A 15,309-nucleotide genomic window follows, 5' to 3' on the forward strand; every position below is an offset into this window, starting at 1 on the left:
CATCACCACCACACTGCTGGTGTGTAACAACCATCACCACCACACTGCTGGTGTGTAACAACCATCACCACCACACTGCTGGTGTGTAACAACCATCACCACCACACTGCTGGTGTGTAACAACCATCACCACCACACTGCTGGTGTGTAACAACCATCACCACCACACTGCTGGTGTGTAACAACCACCACCACCACACTGCTGGTGTGTAACAACCATCACCACCACACTGCTGGTGTGTAACAACCATCACCACCACACTGCTGGTGTGTAACAACCATCACCACCACACTGCTGGTGTGTAACAACCATCACCACCACACTGCTGGTGTGTAACAACCATCACCACCACACTGCTGGTGTGTAACAACCACCACCACCACACTGCTGGTGTGTAACAACCACCACCACCACACTGCTGGTGTGTAACAACCATCACCACCTCACTGCTGGTGTGTAACAACCACCACCACCACACTGCTGGTGTGTAACAACCACCACCACCACACTGCTGGTGTGTAACAACCACCACCACCACACTGCTGGTGTGTAACAAGAACCACCACCACATTGCTGGTGTGTAACAACCACCACCACCACACTGCTGGTGTGTAACAACCACCACCACCACACTGCTGGTGTGTAACAACCACCACCACCACACTGCTGGTGTGTAACAACCACCACCACCACACTGCTGGTGTGTAACAACAACCACCACCACACTGCTGGTGTGTAACAACCACCACCACCACACTGCTGGTGTGTAACAACAACCACCACCACATTGCTGGTGTGTAACAACCACCACCACCACATTGCTGGTGTGTAACAACCATCACCACCACACTGCTGGTGTGTAACAACCACCACCACCACACTGCTGGTGTGTAACAACCACCACCACCACACTGCTGGTGTGTAACAACCACCACCACCACACTGCTGGTGTGTAACAACAACCACCACCACATTGCTGGTGTGTAACAACCACCACCACCACACTGCTGGTGTGTAACAACCACCACCACCACACTGCTGGTGTGTAACAACCACCACCACCACACTGCTGGTGTGTAACAACCACCACCACCACACTGCTGGTGTGTAACAACCACCACCACCACACTGCTGGTGTGTAACAACAACCACCACCACATTGCTGGTGTGTAACAACCACCACCACCACACTGCTGGTGTGTAACAACCACCACCACCACACTGCTGGTGTGTAACAACCACCACCACCACACTGCTGGTGTGTAACAACCACCACCACCACACTGCTGGTGTGTAACAACCACCACCACCACACTGCTGGTGTGTAACAACCACCACCACCACACTGCTGGTGTGTAACAACCACCACCACCACACTGCTGGTGTGTAACAACCACCACCACCACACTGCTGGTGTGTAACAACCACCACCACCACACTGCTGGTGTGTAACAACCACCACCACCACACTGCTGGTGTGTAACAACCACCACCACCACCACACTGCTGGTGTGTAACAACCACCACCACCACACTGCTGGTGTGTAACAACAACCACCACCACACTGCTGGTGTGTAACAACCACCACCACCACCACACTGCTGGTGTGTAACAACCACCACCACCACACTGCTGGTGTGTAACAACAACCACCACCACACTGCTGGTGTGTAACAACCACCACCACCACACTGCTGGTGTGTAACAACCACCACCACCACACTGCTGGTGTGTAACACCACCACCACACTGCTGGTGTGTAACAACCACCACCACTACACTGCTGGTGTGTAACAACAACCACCACCACTACCACCACCACACTGCTGGTATGTAACAACCACCACCACCACACTGCTGGTGTGTAACAACCACCACCACCACTACCACCACCACACTGCTGGTATGTAACAACCACCACCACCACATTGCTGGTGTGTAACAACCACCACCACCACACTGCTGGTGTGCAACAACCACCACCACCACACTGCTGGTGTGTAACAACCACCACCACCACACTGCTGGTGTGTAACAACCACCACCACTACACTGCCAACAACCACCACCACACTGCTGGTGTGTAACAACCACCACCACCACACTGCTGGTGTGTAACAACCACCACCACCACACTGCTGGTGTGTAACAACCACCACCACCACACTGCTGGTGTGTAACAACAACCACCACCACACTGTTGGTGTGTAACAACCACCACCACTACACTGCTGGTGTGTAACAACAACCACCACCACACTGCTGGTGTGTAACACCACCACCACACTGCTGGTGTGTAACAACCACCACCACTACACTGCTGGTGTGTAACAACAACCACCACCACTACCACCACCACACTGCTGGTATGTAACAACCACCACCACCACACTGCTGGTGTGTAACAACAACCATCACCACACTGCTGGTGTGTAACAACCACAACCACCACCACACTGTTGGTGTGTAACAACAACCACCACCATTACCACCACCACTACCACCACCACACTGCTGGTGTGTAACAACAACCACCACCACACTGCTGGTGTGTAACAACAACCAACACCACACTGCTGGTGTGTAACAATCACCACCACCCCACTGCTGGTGTGTAACAACAACCACCACCACATTGCTGGTGTGTAACAACAACCACCACCACACTGCTGGTGTGTAACAACAACCAACACCACACTGCTGGTGTGTAACAATCACCACCACCCCACTGCTGGTGTGTAACAACAACCAACACCACACTGCTGGTGTGTAACAACCATCACCACCACACTGCTGGTGTGTAACAACAACCACCACCACACTGCTGGTGTGTAACAACAACCACCACCACATTGCTGGTGTGTAACAACAACCACCACCACACTGCTGGTGTGTAACAATCGCCACCACCACACTGCTGGTGTGTAACAACAACCACCACCACACTGCTGGTGTGTAACAACAACCACCACCACACTGCTGGTGTGTAACAATCGCCACCACCACACTGCTGGTGTGTAACAACAACCACCACCACACTGCTGGTGTGTAACAACAACCACCACCACACTGCTGGTGTGTAACAACAACCACCACCACACTGCTGGTGTGTAACAACAACCACCATCACACTGCTGGTGTGTAACAACAACCACCATCACACTGCTGGTGTGTAACAACCATCACCACCACACTGCTGGTGTGTAACAACAACCACCATCACACTGCTGGTGTGTAACAACCATCACCACCACACTGCTGGTGTGTAACAACCATCACCACCACACTGCTGGTGTGTAACAACCACCACCACCACATTGCTGGTGTGTAACAACCATCACCACCACACTGCTGGTGTGTAACAACCACCACCACCACACTGCTGGTGTGTAACAACCATCACCACCACACTGCTGGTGTGTAACAACCACCACCACCACACTGCTGGTGTGTAACAACAACCACCACCACACTGCTGGTGTGTAACAACCATCACCACCACACTGCTGGTGTGTAACAACCATCACCACCACACTGCTGGTGTGTAACAACAACCACCACCACACTGCTGGTGTGTAACAACCACCACCACCACACTGCTGGTGTGTAACAACCATCACCACCACACTGCTGGTGTGTAACAACAACCACCATCACACTGCTGGTGTGTAACAACAACAACCAACACACTGCTGGTGTGTAACAACCATCACCACCACACTGCACAACACCACCACCACACTGCTGGTGTGTAACAACCATCACCACCACACTGCTGGTGTGTAACAACCCACCACCACACTGCTGGTGTGTAACAACAACACCACCACACTGCACCACCACCACCACACTGCTGGTGTGTAACAATCACCACCACCACCACACTGCTGGTGTGTAACAACCACCACCACCACACTGCTGGTGTGTAACAACCATCACCACCACACTGCTGGTGTGTAACAACCACCACCACCACACTGCTGGTGTGTAACAACCATCACCACCACACTGCTGGTGTGTAACAACCACCACCACCACACTGCTGGTGTGTAACAACCATCACCACCACACTGCTGGTGTGTAACAACCACCACCACCACCACACTGCTGGTGTGTAACAACCACCACCACCACCACACTGCTGGTGTGTAACAACAACCACCACCACACTGCTGGTGTGTAACAATCGCCACCACCACACTGCTGGTGTGTAACAACAACCACCATCACACTGCTGGTGTGTAACAACAACCACCACCACCACCACACTGCTGGTGTGTAACAACAACCACCACCACCACCACCACACTGCTGGTGTGTAACAATCACCACCACCACCACCACCACACTGCTGGTGTGTAACAACAACCACCACCACCACCACCACACTGCTGGTGTGTAACAATCACCACCACCACCACACTGCTGGTGTGTAACAACAACCACCACCACACTGCTGGTGTGTAACAACAACCACCACCACCACCACACTGCTGGTGTGTAACAATCACCACCACCACCACACTGCTGGTGTGTAACAACCACCACCACCACCACACTGCTGGTGTGTAACAACCACCACCACCACCACACTGCTGGTGTGTAACAACCACCACCACCACCACACTGCTGGTGTGTAACAACCACCACCACCACCACACTGCTGGTGTGTAACAACCACCACCACCACCACACTGCTGGTGTGTAACAACCACCACCACCACCACCACACTGCTGGTGTGTAACAACCACCACCACCACCACCACACTGCTGGTGTGTAACAACCACCACCACCACCACACTGCTGGTGTGTAACAACAACCACCACCACCACCACACTGCTGGTGTGTAACAACCACCACCACCACCACACTGCTGGTGTGTAACAACAACCACCACCACCACCACACTGCTGGTGTGTAACAACCACCACCACCACCACACTGCTGGTGTGTAACAACCACCACACTGCTGGTGTGTAACAACCACCACCACCACCACACTGCTGGTGTGTAACAACCACCACCACCACCACCACACTGCTGGTGTGTAACAACCACCACCACCACCACACTGCTGGTGTGTAACAACCACCACCACCACCACACTGCTGGTGTGTAACAACAACCACCACCACCACCACACTGCTGGTGTGTAACAACCACCACCATTACACTGCTGGTGTGTAACAACCACCACCACCACCACACTGCTGGTGTGTAACAACAACCACCACCACCACCACACTGCTGGTGTGTAACAACCACCACCATTACACTGCTGGTGTGTAACAACCACCACCACCACACTGCTGGTGTGTAACAACAACCACCACCACCACCACACTGCTGGTGAGTAACAACCACCACCATTACACTGCTGGTGTGTAACAACCACCACCACCACCACACTGCTGGTGTGTAACAACAACCACCACCACCACCACACTGCTGGTGTGTAACAACCACCACCATTACACTGCTGGTGTGTAACAACCACCACCACCACACTGCTGGTGTGTAACAACAACCACCACCACCACCACACTGCTGGTGTGTAACAACCACCACCATTACACTGCTGGTGTGTAACAACCACCACCACCACCACACTGCTGGTGTGTAACAACAACCACCACCACCACCACACTGCTGGTGTGTAACAACCACCACCATTACACTGCTGGTGTGTAACAACCACCACCACCACCACACTGCTGGTGTGTAACAACAACCACCACCACCACCACACTGCTGGTGTGTAACAACCACCACCACCACCACCACACTGCTGGTGTGTAACAACAACCACCACCACCACCACACTGCTGGTGTGTAACAACCACCACCACCACCACCACACTGCTGGTGTGTAACAACAACCACCACCACCACCACACTGCTGGTGTGTAACAACAACCACCACCACCACCACACTGCTGGTGTGTAACAACCACCACCATTACACTGATGGTGTGTAACAGCAACCACCATATTGTTGGTGTGTAACAACCCACCACACTGCTCCTGTGTAACAACCACCACCACCACCACACTGCTTGTGTGTAACAACCACCACCACACTGCTGGTGTGTAACAACCACCACCACCACATTGCTGGTGTGTAACAACCACCACCGCCACACTGCTCATGTGTAACAACCACTACCACCACATTGCTGTTGTGTAACAACCGCCATCACCACCACATTGCTGGTGTGTAACAACCACCACACCGCTGGTGTGTAACAAACACCACTGCACAGCTGGTGTGGCAGCATGTGTGTCACTTTTGCCTCTCCGTCACAGGAACACAATGTTGCTCTAAATTCTGAGTTCTTTATTGTAATTAGTAATAACTTGACAGACACTGAGTCTGTTTACCACAACTGAAGAGGGACACGTGAAGAGGGACACGTGAAGAGGGACACGTGAAGAGGGACACGTGAAGAGGCACACGTGAAGAGGGACACGTGAAGAGGGACACGTGAAGAGGGACACGTGAAGAGGCACACGTGAAGAGGGACACGTGAAGAGGGACACGTGTAGAGGGACACGTGAAGAGGGACACCTGAAGAAGGACACCTGAAGAGGGACACCTGAAGAGGGACACGTGAGGAGGGACACCTGAAGAGGGACACCTGAAGAGGGACACCTGAAGAGGGACACCTGAAGAGGGACACCTGAAGAGGCACAAGTGAAGAGGGACACCTGAAGAGGGACACCTGAAGAGGGACACCTTATGAACCATTATGATCAAGTCAACATGTGACCAAAAGTCAAATGTAAGAGAAGCTAAATGGAGGGATGAAATTAAGGCTGTCATATAATCTAACACCAATCCTGTAAGATTCTTGCCGGTTTATAGGACGAAAATTAGGGACAGATAGATTCACTTTAATCTAACTCAGAGCAGCTCACCGATAATGTCATAAGAAAACTGTTTAATTTTTAACATTTATTTCCAGGGTGTTTTTACAAAGGATAAAAAGGAAAACTCAGGAATAAATAAGAACCTGACTCATGGCCGGGTTCCGAAAGTAGTAAGATTCTTGAAACTCATCAAAGGTATATCAGAGGTCAAAGGTATACAGAGATCTTGAAGAATCATAAGCAACATGATTCTTAAACAAGTGGACAGAATAAAACTAGGAGAGTCAACGATGTGCGACCAGGTGTTTACAAGCTTCCTGAAGAATGCAGCGAGGAACTTAGTAAGTCATTAGCTAGTCTCATTAATGTATAACAAATAAGTTCCGAGGCACATTGGTGAAATATAGTCAAAAAGTTACACATTCGCAATATTGGATATAAATTATTAGTTTCAAATTATCGGCCAATAAAATTTCACAAAAACTGCATTGCGAACTAATTTGCCTGCCCTGAACACTGGGAAAATTGCTGAACTCAGCGATAACAGATGCGAATCAGGACCACCTTGAAGAATAATGCTTTACAATTTCTTCTCTAAACAGTTACACAAAGGGTTCTCTTTGCCCTAGTAAATTTACTTACTTTGTCTTCTAAAATATTTGAAGTGATCAGCCATGATAGAACGAAGTCATTTATGTGCGCATCAGTAAGGCCTTTGATAAAGTTCCGCAGAGAAAACTGATAAAAAAAAGTGGCCTCATATTTAGTTGGAGATTCATAGAGTGAGGCATGAGTGATCGGTCACCAACCAGGCTAGTTTATTGTGCACCTTATATCCATCCTGTGGACGGTAGCGCAACACCTTATGGTCAGTGGTCAGTCGTCACGTGAGGTCACAGACCCTGAGCTGCTTTGGGGATTAGCGTGGACGGTTACAAAGCATGGCTTGCTTCTGCAGTGTTTTAAAAATTGAGGTTGGAGAGTTGAAGGAGGAGGTCTTGCTTCTCCAGGAGGAGATTAGGAGGCTGAAGGTCCACCTCAATGGGTCTGGGAGAGAGTGTGAGGTGGCTGGAGTTGTGGGGAATGAGGCTTCTAGCAGTGAGGTGCAGTCTGTCTCTCGCTGTGAGGAGGCTGTAGTTGGGGAGGTAGCAACGGTTACCAGCAGTGAGGTGCAGTCCAGCACCTGCTACAAGTGGCGAGTGGTTCACAGTAATGGGAGGCGCATCAGAGTAAGGAAAGTTAAGAGTGAAGATCTGAAGGTAGGAAATCGCTTCTCTGTTCTTCAGGATGAATGTACTTCAGTGGCCAGTGAAGGTAAGGGTACTACTGCCCCTGCTAATGGAGGTAAGCGCATTCTTGTGGTTGGTGACTCTCAGGTAAGATATATTGACCGTGCTTTTTGTAATAGGAATAAGAAGATGAGAGATAGAGTGTGCTTCCCTGGAGCTGGTGTTGGGGACATTGTCAACAGGCTGGATAATATCATGTCAGGTAATGGGAACAAGCCCATTATCTGTCTCAGTGCTGGTGGAAATGATATTGGGAAGGGTAGGAGAGAAGAGCTGCTAGATAAGTACAGGTCAGCTATAGATTTCATTAAGTCTAAGGGAGGGATCCCAATCATATGTAGCATCTTGCCTAGAAGGGGAGTAGGAAATAAATGGTTGTCTAGGGCAATTGGTGTAAATTGCTGGCTAGACAGATACTGCAAGGAACTTGCAATCCCATTCATTGACAACTGGAACAACTTTTATGGCAAACATGATATGTATGCAAGGGATGGGATACATCTCTCTGGGGCAGGGGTGGTAGCACTTGCAGACTCGATTGAGAAGGCCATTGGTGAAATGCCTATGATTTTAAACTGATGGAAGATAGAGGTATGGGTGTGTGTGGGAAACAAGCAGGTTGCAACACTTGGGTTGGAAACAGTAAATGTATAAAAGGCATTCAGCATGAAGTTATAAATAAAGACAATAGATCAGGTCAGCAAACAAAGGGGGACAGCAGAGGGCAGCAAGGGACTAGCTCCCTTAAGGTTTACTATACTAATAGCAGGAGTGTAAGAAATAAGATAGATGAGCTAAGATTAATTGCAAGTGCAGGAAACAGATATTATTGCTATAACAGAGACCTGGCTCAATCTGAAAGATAGAGAGATGCCCTCTGAATGTAACATACAAGGCTATAAATTATTCCACACTGACAGGGTCAACAGGAAAGGTGGTGGAGTAGCGATGTATGTCAGAGACAATTTAAATTGTTGTGTTAGACAAGATATTAAATTAGAAGCGTCAGCCACTGAATCTGTTTGGTTACAGCTTCTCGAGGGCCGAGAAAAACTAATTTTGGGTGTGATTTACAGGGCCCCAAATCTTGATAGGGAGTGCAGTAAACTTCTATGGGACGAAATTCGTAAGGCATCTACATACGAAAATGTTGTGCTAATGGGAGATTTCAACTATAGACAGATTGACTGGAGCAATTTGACAGGAAATTTAGAGTCAGGTGACTTTCTTGATACGATCCAGGATTGTTTTTTAAAACAGTTTGTGACAGAGCCAACTAGGGGAAATAACCTCCTTGATTTGGTTCTTGCCAGTAGGGAAACACTAATTAATAATCTTGAGGTTAATGATGAGCTTGGGGAAAGTGATCACAAATCACTCAGTTTTAATATATCATGGAATTCCCCTAATAATGGCAATCAAGTCTCCGTCCCTGACTTTCGCTTGGCTGATTTCATAGGACTGAAAAATTGCTTAGGTGGGCTGAACTGGAATGACCTGACTAAGGGTCAGGTAGGTGGTGATGGTTGCCGATATGATGCTTTCCAGGGCATAGTTCTAGTTGCTCAGTCAAATTATGTTCCAAATAGGGAAATCAGATCAAACAAAAATGATCCTAAATGGATGAACAATAGATTAAAATATCTGATTGGTCAAAAGAGAGGCATATATAGGCAAATCAAAAGAGGAGAGGGGCAATTAAGAAATCGATATATTCAGTTAAAGAGAGAAATAAAAAAGGGAATTAGAAAAGCAAAAAGAGATTATGAGGTTAAAGTTGCAAGAGAATCGAAGACTAACCCAAAAGGATTCTTTCAGGTATACAGAAGTAAGATCAGGGACAAGATAGGCCCACTCAAAAGTTCCTCGGGTCAGCTCACTGACAGTGATAAGGAAATGTGTAGAATTTTTAACACATACTTCCTCTCAGTTTTTACACAGGAGGATACCAGCGATATTCCAGTAATGATAAATTATGTAGAACAGGACGATAATAAACTGTGCACGATTAGGGTCACAAGTGACATGGTCCTTAGGCAAATAGATAAATTAAAACCTAACAAATCCCCAGGCCCTGATGAACTGTATGCAAGGGTTCTAAAGGAATGTAAAGAGGAGCTTAGCACACCTTTGGCTAATCTTTTCAACATATCACTACAAACTGGCATGGTGCCAGATAAGTGGAAAATGGCAAATGTGATACCTATTTTCAAAACAGGTGACAGGTCCTTAGCTTCGAACTATAGACCAATAAGCCTAACCTCCATAGTGGGAAAATTTATGGAATCAATAATTGCCGAGGCAGTTCGTAGCCACCTTGAAAAGCATAAATTAATCAACGAATCTCAGCATGGTTTTACAAAGGGGCGTTCCTGCCTTACGAATTTATTAACTTTTTTCACTAAGGTATTTGAGGAGGTAGATCATGGTAATGAATATGATATTGTGTATATGGACTTCAGTAAGGCTTTTGACAGGGTCCCACATCAGAGACTATTGAGGAAAATTAAAGCACATGGAATAGGAGGAGAAATTTTTTCCTGGATAGAGGCATGGTTGACAAATAGGCAGCAGAGAGTTTGCATAAATGGGGAGAAATCAGAGTGGGAAAGCGTCACGAGCGGTGTTCCACAGGGGTCAGTGTTGGGCCCCCTGCTGTTCACAATCTACATAAACGACATAGATGAGGGCATAAAGAGCGACATCGGCAAGTTTGCCGATGACACCAAAATAGGCCGTCGAATTCATTCTGACGAGGACATTCGAGCACTCCAGGAAGATTTGAATAGACTGATGCAGTGGTCGGAGAAGTGGCAGATGCAGTTTAATATAGACAAATGCAAAGTTCTAAATGTTGGACAGGACAATAACCATGCCACATATAAACTAAATAATGTAGATCTTAATATTACGGATTGCGAAAAAGATTTAGGAGTTCTGGTTAGCAGTAATCTGAAACCAAGACAACAGTGCATAAGTGTTCGCAATAAAGCTAATAGAATCCTTGGCTTCATATCAAGAAGCATAAATAATAGGAGTCCTCAGGTTGTTCTTCAACTCTATACATCCTTGGATTATGCTGCACAGTTTTGGTCACCGTATTACAGAATGGATATAAATTTTCTGGAAAATGTACAAAGGAGGATGACAAAGTTGATCCCATGTATCAGAAACCTTCCCTATGAGGATAGACTAAGGGCCCTGAATCTGCACTCTCTAGAAAGACGTAGAATTAGGGGGGATATGATTGAGGTGTATAAATGGAAGACAGGAATAAATAAAGGGGATGTAAATAGTGTGCTGAAAATATCTAGCCTAGACAGGACTCGCAGCAATGGTTTTAAGTTGGAAAAATTCAGATTCAGGAAGGATATAGGAAAGTACTGGTTTGGTAATAGAGTTGTGGATGAGTGGAACAAACTCCCAAGTACCGTTATAGAGGCCAGAACGTTGTGTAGCTTTAAAAATAGGTTGGATAAATACATGAGTAGATGTGGGTGGGTGTGAGTTGGACCTGATAGCTTGTGCTACCAGGTCGGTTGCCGTGTTCCTCCCTTAAGTCAATGTGACCTGACCTGACTAGGTTGGGTGCATTGGCTTAAGCCGGTAGGAGACTTGGACCTGCCTCGCATGGGCCAGTAGGCCTTCTGCAGTGTTCCTTCGTTCTTATGTTCTTATGTTCTTATGTACAAGAGGACTAGAAACTAGACCCCAGTGCGGGTTAACAGAAGTACTTCTGGATTTAGATCTACAACTGACTATCTGTTGTAAGCAAAATTAGGAAATTTCCTTGACATGTCTGGTATCTCATTCTTGTTAATAAGATAACTTGACATCATACAGGTTACTATACTGTCTATCTCTATATTCTTCAATAAGTGGGCAATAAAGCACATAGTGTTCAAAAAAGTAACCATAGGGCTGACTACATACTTTGCCTTTGGTTTGATCGTCATCTGCGTGTCTGCCAAACTGCCAGAACTGTCCGAAACGTCGTCGCAAGCTTCTCTCTTTTATGTGCGGGTTATTTGTGTATCGAACCAAACCTAAGCCTGGCTACTACAACATCAGTCAGTCTGTTTCACATTGTAAGTTGCTGCGTAAGCGTACTGATCTGCTCTCATGTTATAATAGTGGGTTATAGATCTATTCAGGCTTCTAACTGTATTTTTATGACCTTCACTTTCATTATTTACTTCTCTCCAGATATTATTCCTAATGCTAGACACACACCAGATCTATGTTCTACATTTGCCTTCATGGTACTTTTTTGGCTAATTTATCAACTGATTTTGAGTACCTATATCTAGCATTTCCAATGAGCACGTTGTTAGAGTGATTATGTGAGTCAAGAGCCTTCAATTATGACACAAAATCAGTAATAATCACAGAGTCATGATCAGTGTTATAAGTTAGCTTTAGCACAATTAGGATGGCAAACAATTCAGTTTGCAGTGTAGACGCCGAGTTGTTAATTCTTATGTCTAACTCAACATAGTTCATATCAATATTATCTAGGGAGGTGACAACAAGAGAAGATGCAGCCCTGCCAGTAGACGCCTGCTTAGATCCACCAGCGTATATAGCTTGTGATAAATTATTACTAGAAGTCAAGCGAGAAATTTCTTGAAAAGTTGCCTTTGCAAGTGATTTAAGACAGAAGTTGTACATAAATGATATACAGTACCGACAAGATGAAGAATTAGAGACATGTGCAACATCTGGGTATCTTTATTTGTAGACGTATCGTCAACCAGTGGCTTTATCAATACAATACAAGGACAACGTGAAGAATTATATACTAAAGATGAGGTAATGAGTCCTTGGAGTTGGTCAAGAACACCGTAGTCTTGAAGGAATTCCGGTTCCTAAAGCCACTGATTAGCGAAACGTCTACAAATAAAGATACCCAGATGTTGCACATGTGTCTAATTTTTCAGACAGAAGTTGGTGAGTCGAAGACATGGGCAAATGCTTTTACTTGACGATGTTTCGCCCACTTTGTGTACGAATCGTCTAGCTATGTTTATGTCTGATTCATCATGTCTCATCTCTCACCATATACCGTCAGGAGACAGAGAGAGAGAGACTGATGTTTACTGGAATGTGTTTACATACAATGTGCTTCACGGGGACCTCAAAGAGGCAGAAAAAAGGGGAAACTGATAATCAGTTCAAGGTTTCTCACAGCAATTTCTTAATATATAAGTTTACGTGATATATAACATTTCGTGTTTGCCTGTGACCTCCCCACAAGAAGCGTCGTTCAAACCGCCTGAGGAAGAGCGTAGAGAAGATGGTGTTGACTGCACACACGATGCCGAGGATGTGAGTGGTGATTCTGTAAACTGATACCAAGTGTCCTCGCACCTCCGTTCCTCGCCCCTTGACACGTGTAAGGGCTTAGATAAGGCAGGTGTTCGAGTGCAACAGTGCGCACACCCATTCGTACACACACATGCAGAAGCACACTGGAGACAAAAACTGAACAAAAAATAATGGAGGAAATAGAATCAATGTGCCACGAGGCAAAGGAAAGATTGGTATCAAGGATAAAGAAAATTAATAAAAAACGAAGTCCACAGTCGAAACAGGAATAGAGAGATGCCACGAGGGGAGGGAGAAAAAGAGCTCGGAAAAAATAATAGACTAAATCAAACCGCAGAAAACCAGGAAGGAAGCAGGAGAACTAGAGACGAATAAGCAGAAATTAGAAGAAAAGTGAAAGACAATTTAAAAATGGTACAGAATCAAAGGCCAAGAGAGAAATGAAGTTACTCCTCGGTCGCATAAGAAAAACAGACAACTTGTGAGACCTCTACCCACTCTACCTGAGGTATCCCAGCGAGTGAGCACGTCTCCTGTGTATCCCAGTGCTTAACAGAATAGGGAATAGCATATGGAGGTACAAAATAAAAAAAATGGGAACTATGGCTATAGTTTACTTAAAGCATAAAAGGGCTAGAACACCACATATACTGATGGACATTTACATAATATAACAATTGACCTATGAGACTTATTACCAGGGAGAAAGGTAGATGTTATCAGTAACACGGACTAGTACTCTTAATTCACCGACCAGCTGACCCGAGATTCCCAATGCGTGGTCCGTTACACAGAGCTCTCGCTCCCCGGACCTGTCACCAACAACCCCCTTGCTCAGCTGTTCCCTGGGCTTATATGGTAGTCAAAGTATCCCCTCCCCAATGGGGTATGTACCACGTGTTACGACCTGACGCCGAGGTCTGACGCCGTCAAGAACAAAAGACCTCAGACGTGGGCGTGACTACCCGACATTTGCTAAGGCAGGTGTGACCATATAATTGGTTAAATTAGGTCTCCCCAGAGACCTCACAAGCCCAGCTGAACTACATCACATCCCCCTTTCTCCCCCAATTTAAAATATCTGAGAACTAGGACAATTTGTCCTAAGTTATTAGACTATTTTAATCCTAACCCTTTTATCCTATTACAGAACAATAGCAAATAATATGAATTCACACAGATCAGTAGATTTAATAAATTCTAGCACAAGAAATGAATAACAATGACTCTCTGGTGCGAAACCTCCTTATCCGTCATGTCTCCTTAAAACTAACTATCGGGCTTCAGTGCCTTCCTGTACTCTACTAGAAATAAACTAGCTCCTGTAGTCACCCTCACTAATTAACCATTGAGCCAAACCTCGTAAGGTTTTCCTGGCGTAGAAAACAGCTCCAGCGGGTATTATTCCTTCAAGTACTGAACCATTACACGACCACAATGTCGCATTTTCCTTACCCTACTGCGACCATTCATGACAAGGCAGGGATCGCAACCAGGACCAATCATTATCCCATTTCTAGGAAATAAAAGAAAACCTCCCATCCCTCACATAAAGGAATCCTCTTCTGACGGCGAGCCGATTGGTGTTTACAGTTCTCCACCTGAAAAGGAAATACACCCTATCTCTACGGTGATCCCTCCCGGCAAGGAGCTAGCTCACATAATGAACATTAAAATGGTATAAAATACCGACAGATTGTTAGGTAAGACACATATGCAACAGTTGGGTATCTTTATTTCGAAACGTTTCGCCTACACAGTAGGCTTCTTCAGTCGAGTACAGAAAAGTTGATAGAAGCAGAAGATACTTGAAGACG

The 15,309-nt window shown here is 46.4% G+C and overlaps 1 protein-coding gene across 4 annotated transcripts in view; it reads right to left on the reverse strand.

Moving 5' to 3' along the window:
- Positions 1 to 13,539, reverse strand: part of Gmd (GDP-mannose 4,6 dehydratase) — a gene marked incomplete at its 3' end in the record, with an annotated part of 108,607 nt that extends 95,068 nt beyond the window's left edge. Inside the window, 1 exon segment of one of the 4 annotated variants that reach the window (XM_070086988.1) lies at positions 13,437 to 13,539. 4 annotated transcript variants of the gene reach the window in all.
- Between the last annotated feature and the right edge of the window lie 1,770 nt (positions 13,540 to 15,309).

This window comes from Cherax quadricarinatus, chromosome 20 (genome assembly GCF_038502225.1).
Source record: "Cherax quadricarinatus isolate ZL_2023a chromosome 20, ASM3850222v1, whole genome shotgun sequence".
Taxonomy (NCBI): domain Eukaryota; kingdom Metazoa; phylum Arthropoda; class Malacostraca; order Decapoda; family Parastacidae; genus Cherax; species Cherax quadricarinatus.